Source organism: Sceloporus undulatus, chromosome 6, assembly GCF_019175285.1.
Source record: "Sceloporus undulatus isolate JIND9_A2432 ecotype Alabama chromosome 6, SceUnd_v1.1, whole genome shotgun sequence".
Classification (NCBI taxonomy): domain Eukaryota; kingdom Metazoa; phylum Chordata; class Lepidosauria; order Squamata; family Phrynosomatidae; genus Sceloporus; species Sceloporus undulatus.
In genome coordinates this window covers 63,694,168-63,703,976 of record NC_056527.1, presented here as the reverse complement: position 1 = coordinate 63,703,976, position 9,809 = coordinate 63,694,168, and positions in this window count along the sequence as shown.

The window sequence follows — 9,809 nt, the reverse complement described above, 5'->3', positions numbered from 1 at the left end:
GGCAGCAGCTCCTGCTGCTACTACCACTACCAATCATCATCATCATCTGTTCTTAAACTCATGTATAGCAATATATAGTGATCCATGCGGTGGTACAAAAATTAAGAGCCTGATATGCAACTCAAGCTTCAAAGTGAACCAGTATGTTTTACTCTGCTTATATGAAGGCTGACAACTGCTTTCTTTTTTGAATCTGGAGGCAGCAATGAGCATGTTTTTGGATTCTGATGTGTTCATAGTTAATTGTTAATATAACTGATCAAATTATTCTATTTTATGTCAGCTCACATTCAATTATCACAGCCCTTATTAAATATACTGACATCTAGTCTAGGAACCATCTTGAATCCCCTTGCAAATATTCAGATAATCTAGGATTGAGGGCAGTTGCTTGGGTTAGGGGGACAGAATTTGAGTTGATATTTTCAGAGATAATGTATACATACATGCCGATTACTTTATTTCTCTCGTGTAAGAGAGAGAGGAAGAAGGATGAATGAGCCATGTGTGAACAAATGCCATGAGTAGAACTTTCAGTGTCCCTCAGACATGCCTTTTCAGTTAAATGAGTTTACACATTCAGCTGTAAGAGAGCAGAAGATGGTTGTGTGTGTGCCAAATTTTCCTAAGACACCATGTTAGTTACAGTATGTAAGTGTTATGGGGGACAAGGAAAACAAGAAGAGTTCAGGGTAGCTGAGCAATTCAGTTATATTTCTGAAATTTGGCAACATTAGGATGCAAGTATTTTGTATGGCACTTTTTAGCTAAGTGAATTAATTCAGTGTAACCGCTATCCTTGTATAAACCTGTGTCAGCTCCCATATTAAAGGATCAAACTTGAGTTTAATGAGATTTCATATCCTTGTCATGTGTGAGTTTCCCCATCTCTGACATCAGATTAATACTAGCATCTGTTTTCATATAATTTAAAATGGCTCCTCTTTAAAGAAGCACAAGTGGCAACATTTTCTTTGGCTTTTAGCACTGTTACTTTGAATTTTAAGAAGCAGTAATGCAGCAGAATTTTGGCAGACCTCCCAGCATTTGGTTTAGGTATGACTGCAATAACAATTGGAAGCAGAGGCAAGGCTTTGCACTCAGCAGAGGAGAAGGGGTGCCGACAGGAACAAGGATCCTGACTTTCTAACAAGATGTTTGTTCTTCTGAGAGTACTGAAATCCAGAGATTTTTAAAAAGTTACTTTTTAGATTAAATTCAAAATCCCTCATTGGCTGTGTCAGCTGTGGGATTGCAGTCTGTAGTCTTTCCCCTCCCACAAAGAAAATATTTCATAGCTCTGGATCTCAACACTAAAAATCCTCAATATGACATCTTTATGGACATGCCCATACAGCAAGATTTGCCATTTGGAATAGTCCTTGCAATGCATTTTGATTACTATGCTTGATGTTTCTACTCACATAGATGATTTGAATTTGGTAGTAGGAAAGGGAAAGTAGCATGATGACTGTTATTTGCACAGGCCTTGAGCATCATAAATCCATTGTGGTGTAGTGGAAAGAATGTTTAGGGGAGGTTGTAGCTCTATCGAAGCACATGTTTTCCATGAAGAAGTATCAGGTACAATCACTGGCTTCTTGGGACAGGGCTAGGAATGGTTCCTGTTGATCTTTCATACTGCACACTTAACAACATCATGACTCCACTTTAACTGCCATGATTCCTTTAGATGAATATTGCTGTTCTGTTCCAGTAGGAGGCATATAGGCTGGCTGCACAGCAAATCATGACTGCTTGTTATGGAGCTGACTGCCATGAAGTCCATATCTTGTCAGTAGTGATCTTTTCAGAACTACCGGTATCTCAGAACTTGTTAATAGCTCTAGTCTATCTTAAGACTAATTTTAACAGGATTGGATAATTATTTACATATTGCGATTCTTGCTTTAAAAATGTCCTTTCCTGAATTTTAATTGTAACTCATCAATTCATCTAGAAGTCTGTTTATTTGTCTAAGAAGCCAAACTTGCTATAAATACTAAAGCACTTTACAGTGCTAGACCTAGCATCAGCAGGAGGTAAATAAATTTGTGTTTGGACCATTTCATTTCAGACTGCAGGTGGAAGAATTTGCGTGATTAAATATTCCTCAACCTAGAAGTCTTAAGTATCAGACAGGATACTTAACCTTCTTCCTGAAATCTAGTTTTCCAATAAGGTGACTTGAATGACATTGGTGGCATCTAAGCTGGAATCATCTGAAGTGGTACAGCACAGAGACAGATCCAGTACCTTCAGTGAGAAGGAATTCTGTGCCACATGGCTTAAGGTATTTCTGTGGTTTTAAGTTTAAATGGCAGGAGAATGCTTATAGTCACTGATATTCTGCTTTTTATTTTTCTCTGACTTTCTTTTTGCAATCTGCTAATGATGGTTTGTACATGAAATGATGAAAGGTACTGGTTGACCTACCAGTTTTGCTGTTAGATTGAATAATATCATTATTGGCAGCACCCTCTACTCTCCTTTATTTCCAGAGAACTTTTACCATGTCCCTTCTCGAGCAATCCATGTAGTTTAGCTTCTTCGTCATGGTCTCAGTGACTCACACAAATGGGTTTCCTGTGCTTGCAAAGTGCTTTTTAGGGAAACGTCTAGAGGTAGAGAATAAGCATTTCAGCAATAGTCCTTCCCATGCTCTGCACATATGACCAGCATGCTTCCTGCCTAAACTCTCAGGCCTGGGACAGACGGACATTTTGTGGCATGGCGGTGGTGTAGCTAGGGTTAGGGAACACGCGGCAACCACATGGTCCCTAACTCTAGCACGTACTGGTGGCACTGTAATTGATTGATTGATTGATTGAAATTTTGTTTCTATACCACCGTTCCCACGATCACAGCAGTTTACAAACAATACAAATACAATACAATACAGATTAAGAAGAGAACAAATTTAACAATGAAAAAAATACCCCAATGGCAGCGGCCCGTGTTCATGGGGGCTGTCATTATGACGTAACGGACGCATAGCATCCACATGTCATGTCGCACCAGTTACGTCATGAGTGCACCATTGTTCTGGGGATGAGAGTGACCTTGTGATATAATATGATACCATACTGTGTTTCATGGTGGGATGAGATGACAATAGTATTTATGCAATTGACACATGTCTCTAGTTGATTAGTTATAAAGTTGTAATTCAAAAGAGTAACTCTTCCAAAGGCTTCACTGTCTGTGCATCATGAAGTTTTACTGTTGAATACAGATTTCCCCTTCTGGTGATGAATGTGGACTGAATGTTTGTTAGCAATCATTAGAACATATTGACCAGCAATTAGTTCGTTAATAAAATGCTAACAGCACTCACAGTTGTTTGGATGACCTGATCGACCAGATGGCTTAATTAAAGCAGTGTTCTGTCTTATTACCATCTTAAGGATCTGTAAAGAGGTTAAATTTGCTAGTGATCCTGTTCTTCGCACACCCAACTGAGCACATGTAATGGGGACAGGAGAGGCCTGCACTTGATTATCTGATATTATAAAATTAGTCTCTGAATTTGATTAATTTCTGGCATTAACTTAATATGATCCTTGTTGGAGGCTAGTACAGGTTAATAGATATGCAATGGAAAGGAAGTATACATCAAAGTTGTGTTCATTTGTATAATCTAACATACTTAAGTTGTTAACAAAACTTTATAGATGTGATTAAATTATTTAAAAAATGTCCAAACTTGTCTTAGTCAAAAGACCCAAGACAGCAATATTGCTTTGTAATCGGAAGGTTTGGGGTTCAGTCCCCACCATCCCCATGAAAATATTCCTTTGTGAAACCTTCAGGTGCCACTGTCACTTGGTAGTGATGACAGTGATACAAACCAGTGATTTGATTCATTGTAAGACAACTTCTCATATTCGTCACAGAATACACCTTGACGTTTCATATGACTCACCAAGATGCTGTATTTCAAGGTGCTACATGAAATCATCTCATCTTGGGCACACTGTGTTGTCATCTCATGGAAAGTTGTTCCATCCAGATTTTTCTCCATTAGTATGATTTGTCTTTCAAGTTCCAGAGAGCACCTAGGCTATCCATTCGTTGTTGCAGAATAGTATAAGAACTGCTAATTGACATAACTCCAGCTTGATTTGCTTATATGCTCTGAAAATTCTACTTTGCTGCATTTTTTTCACTAATACCAAGCTGGCGGATAACTATTTAGATTTAAGTCATAGTGGGAAAAGTTCAGTCCGCAGGTCATGCTCTGTGGCATGATGGTTTCCCCCAGCACACCCCATATTTTATTTTTTAAAATGACATGACAGTTTATCACTGAAATTCATTTGCACTATAATGCAATGGGATAATCAATATCACAGTCAATACAGTGCTTTTTTGGTATCAGTAGTCAATATCATAGTGAACATCATATTGAAGTCATTTTACATACTTTAAAACTGCATTAAATGTAAGTGTGTTGATTATAAATCAAGTATGAGTAGAGTTTATTTGTTAAAAATCAGTGGCAAATATTTTATTGAATTCAGTAATATTTAATGAAAAATGAATTAATTCCAGCTAATGTTAATCTATATTACAATATGTGGCTATTTTTAATATATTTTTAATTCTGAAAACTGAAAAAAGCAAAATAATTTCCCTTGAGCACTTGGGCAATCTGATAACTGGCCTCTAGCTAAATGGTAGCTGTCCACTTTCACTGGTTTAATGAAAGTTTCTTTTTTCTCTTGGTACAAAGCAAAATAACATGTCACATTGGAGTTTGGGTCTGTCAGATCTGTATTCCAGGCAGACATGAGTGGGATGACTTCTTGTACAAAAAGTGAGTAGCTGAGTTCAGTACATCTCAATTTTTTTTAAACTGTCAGTGATTTTGATTTAAAAGTAGCAGGACTTCAGATAGGAAAAGAAAACCTGGACAGCAAAGATATACAGTGGACCCTTGGTATCCACTGGGATTTGGTTCCAGAACACACACACACACACACACACACACACCCTGTAGATACCAAAATCTGTGGATGTTCAAGTCTCATTACATACAATGGTGTAGTAAAATGGTGTAGTAAAATGCCAAAATCAAAATTTGCTTTTTGGATTTACGGATGCTTGAATCCATAGGTGCAAAATCTGTGGATACAGAGGCCAATTTAGAAAATAAACTGTTTCTCCACCCACCTCCTTTTATCTGATCATCTTTGGTGCTCCAATTTGTTGTTAACCATCCTTCAGTTGGTCTCAGCTTATGGTGACCCTGTGGATGAGACATCTCCAAGTCCTCCACTGCTATGCTTAGTTCCTGCAAGTTCATACCTGTGACCTCCCTAGTAGAGTCCATGCATCTAGCATGAAGCCTTCCTCTATTTCTACTTCCCTCTACCTTTCCTAGCATTATTGTCTTTTCTAATAAGTCATGCTTCCTCATAACATGGTCAAAATATGAGAGCCTCAGTTTGATCATTTTGACATCCAGGGGGCTTTCTGGCTTGATCTGTTCTAGGAACCATTTGTTTGTCTTTTTGGCTATCCATGGACTCCTCAGCACTGTTCTCCAGGACAACATCTCAAACGAATTGATTTTCTTCCTATCTGCTTTCTTAACTGTCACAGAATCACAGAATCATAGAGTTGGAAGAGACCACCAGGGACATCCAATCCAACTCTCTGCCACACAGGAACAGAGAATCAAGGCACCCCAAACAATTGGCCATCCAGCCTCTGTTTAAAAACCTACAAAGAGGGAGATTCCATCAGTCTCCTTGGGAGTTTGTTCCAGCTCTTACTGTCTGGAGGTTTTTCCTAATGTTGAACTGGAATCTCTTTTCCTCTAGTTTGAATCCATCGATCCAAATCCTATTCTCTGGAGCAGCTCTCACATCCATACATAGTGATGGGGAACACAATAGATTATTCTAACTTTAGTGTTCAGTTGTATATTTTTCCTCTTTAGGATCTTTTCTAGTTTTTTCATAACAACCCTCCCTCATTCTTAGTCTTCTGATTTCTTGACTGCAGTCCTCGTTCTGTTCAGTGTTTGATCCCAGGTATTAGAACATTTCCTATTTCTGTTTCCTCATTGTACTGGTTGAATTTGTGTATAGTCTCTGTGGGCATTATTTTTGTTTTCTTTATGTTCATCAGTAAGACTGCCTTTGCACTTTCTTCCTTAATCGTCCTTAGTAGCTTTTCCAGGTCTTTGATGTTTTCTGCTAGTAGTATGGTGTTGTCTGCATATCTTAGGTTGTTGATATTCCTTCCTCCTATTTTCACCCCTCCTTCTTGCGTCCAGTCCTCCTTTTCATATGCTCTGATGCCTTTGTCGAAATGGGCTTGATGACACAGCAGCACTGAAACAACTGCCTGTTAAAATTGCTATGTTGACAGAGCAGGGTTGAATTGATTGGCACTGAAACAGATACTGTACTGAAAGTGTAGTGCTGGATTATCCTCTGTGTGTGCTTTATCAAGCCATGCTGAAATAGCTACAATCAACTGGCTGTGCTAAACCAGCCATGCTGAATCAGCATCACTGAAATGTCTGTGCTGAAATGGCCACAATCAACCAGCCATGATAATTCATCCCATTCTGCCCAATTCTGCCTTTTTACAGGTGTCAGAAAAATGGCAACTTAGCCCTGAAACAGACAGGCCAAAAAGAGGCATGCTGTTTAGACAATGCATTATTTATTTATTTATTTATTTATTTATTTATTATATTTATGTGTATCCCGCTCTTTTCTCAGAACTGGGACCCAGAGTGGCTTCACAGCATTAAAAACAGTACAATTAAAAACATTTTTAAAAGAAAAACTTACATTAAAAAGGAATTAAATTATTACGGTATTAAAACAGATAGTTATTAAAAGAATAAAACATATTTTAAAAAGATAGAACTATATATAGAGAAAAAACTTTATCAGATTTTTTAAATGATTCAACATCCCAGCCTGTCCTTATAGCAATTCCTTAAATGCCTATGTGAACAGGTAGGTCTTCACCTGCCAGCAGAAGGCCATCAAGGAGGGAGCCGTTCTGATCACCCTGGGCAAGGAGTTCCAGAGTCTAGGGGCAGCCACCGAGAAGACCCTCTCTCGCGTCCCCACCAACAGTGTTTGTGATGATGTTGTGGTGGAGAGAAGTGCATCTTCAGAGGAGAGTCCGGGCTGATTCATATCAGGAAAAACGGTCTGCTGAATAGTGTGGACCTGAGCCATGTAGGGCTTTATAGGTAATAACCAGCACTTTGAATTATGCCCAGAAACAAACTGGCAGCCAATTAAGCTGTTTCATTGGGCATTATATGGTCTCTGTAATCTGCCACTCTTAACAGCTTGGCAGCAGCTCTTTGAACCAACTGAATGTTCCGAACATGGCATGACCAAATACAGTAGGAAGCTGGCCGGAAGCTGCTACAAAGCAAAAGAAACAGGCCAAAAAGGTATGGACAAAAATCACTCCTTTTGCCAGCCCTGTTCAAAACCGCAGCAGTGGCTTGCATTGGGGCCAGGTATGTGCAGTTCCTGTGGCCCCAGTGCAAACAATGCCAGCACGGACTCAGATCAGTTTTTTCATCTCATCTGCTTGAGGCCTTGGAGAATCTTCAGATTTCTGAACGTTTCCCACCCTGGTTCATAGTATAAAGAGCTATTACTGAGGCTTAGAATACAAACAGACAAACAAAAAAGTGGAAGAAACAGAAAGCCCTATAATCATTTGAGTCAGTCTGGGGTGAATTTCTTTGCATTACTTTGGCAGTCTAGGAGCAGTATCAGTGCCACTCTTTCTCAAGCTGCCAAAGTAACGAGAAAATTCTAAAACCTTGCAAGTGTGATGAACAATGTCAGAATTTGTTGGTAATAAGAATTGAAATTTTACCACCTGTCTTTTCTTGCCCTTTTGTCCCGGGTTCCCACATCACCAGGGGAGTGCCCTCTGCCTGACTGATATCTGTCCAAATCATCGTAACTGGCAATAGAAATAACATCTGAGACAAAATGTAGGTCTGTGACTCTAAAATTGTCACTTTTCTTTTGCTGTATGATTAAACATGATTTAACATATTTTCCTGATAAAGAAGCCTCTGAAGCTTTGAAAGCTTGCATGATGTATTTTCTTCATTTTTATTGGCCAATAAAAGCATCACTTTTTGTGGATTTGGGGGAGGGGGGATTGTACATTTCAGAATTTTGTTTCCCAGCTACTGTGAGGAATTGATGAGATATGAGGCATCCCTGCCTGGCCAGGATTTCTTATGTTACCCTGGTGACATGGGCCAAAGCAACTGTGTTGCCACCAATGTGATATAAGTAAGGATGAAGCCTAATAGATTCTTGACTTATTAGCCAATGTTGTGTGAGGTGTACAAATAATAACATATGAACAATTACTTCTTGTTCCAAAAAAAAATCCATCAAAGAAGTCACACTGTGCTTCTATTTCTGCAGCTCTTGCTCAGCCAAAGATGGGGAGGGATCTCAATAACATTGGGCAGAAATGGAGGAGGCTGTGAACAAATATGGATGAATATATTGCTCATTGTATTGGTTTTGACACATGTTTGGCTATTACTTTCTGTTCCATTGGGTGCAGTTTTTGATGCATTATTTCAGTTCTCCATTTCTTTGTACTTTCTCTGAATGATTTATGCCTTTACTTAACCACCCTGTACTTTTCTTTGTTCTAATGTTTCATTATCTTCTTGGCTCTTCTCACGTGCCTATAAGTGTCTGTCTAGTTTGAGTATATGCTTTCTTGAACCCCATCTTAGATTGAAAAGCTTCAGTGTGTCTTAAAAACATTGAAGTGGAGTGAGCCAAAGATTTTAACAAAACCTCAAGGAAGTGCTGAGTAAGAAAGCACCAGTGAATTATCCTTACAATGGGAGAATTTGTGCATCTTTCTGTGGGTTGGAGCTCCTCTGTATTAGGTTTACCTGTGACCAAAAAGGGAGGAAAAGAATATACATAGCTCAGTCAAAAATAGCAGTCCACTCCATGTATCCTCCTGTTTTCTCTGTGTGTATGGCCTGTTACAGACTGCCAAAATAAAGCTGCTTGGGGTCTCTTTGGAGGTATGCTGTTTAAATGATGCATGCATCCTAAGAGTCTGGAAGCTGCACCAAAGCTGCACTCCTATGCTTAGGAATGGAGTGTGGCTTTGGCACGACCTCCGGACTCTTAGGACCCATGCATCATTTAAATAGCATACCTCCAAAGAGATCCGAAGCTGCTTTATTTTGGCAGTCTGTAACAGGCCAAAGATATGTAGACTAGGATATAGCTAACTGTAACACAGCAAGGTAGAACTGCCACCACTTTCTTTGGTCTAGGCCTGCCAGGGCAAGAAAATACCCAAATCTTTCAGGGTGTCCCAAGGACAACAAGGTGCAAAACCAGGTATCCTCTTCTCTCAGTCCAGTTGTTAGTTCCAGTTAGAGAAAACACATTAAATCAGTTAAACTCACATGTTACTTTAGCAAACTAGCATTGATTTGGAGAATTTGCTGCAGCTGGAAATAACAGGATTTAGCCTTCCTTCCCGACATCTCAGGCAAAATGAGAAATAATATTCAGTAACAGTAACCAAGCTCTCATGTGCTATATTTAGAACTATGGCTCTGCCTAGTGATACACAGACAAACCAAATATAAAGACCTATATTTATTTACAGGAGTAGGGAGGTAGGAAAGACTCCAAAGAAAAAGCAAAATAATCAGAGAACCATTCAGGAATAGGCACAGTAGGCAAAACTAAGAGATCTAAATCACCAGGATTTCATACATACCAAAAGCATGGACATCAGAGTAGGTCTTT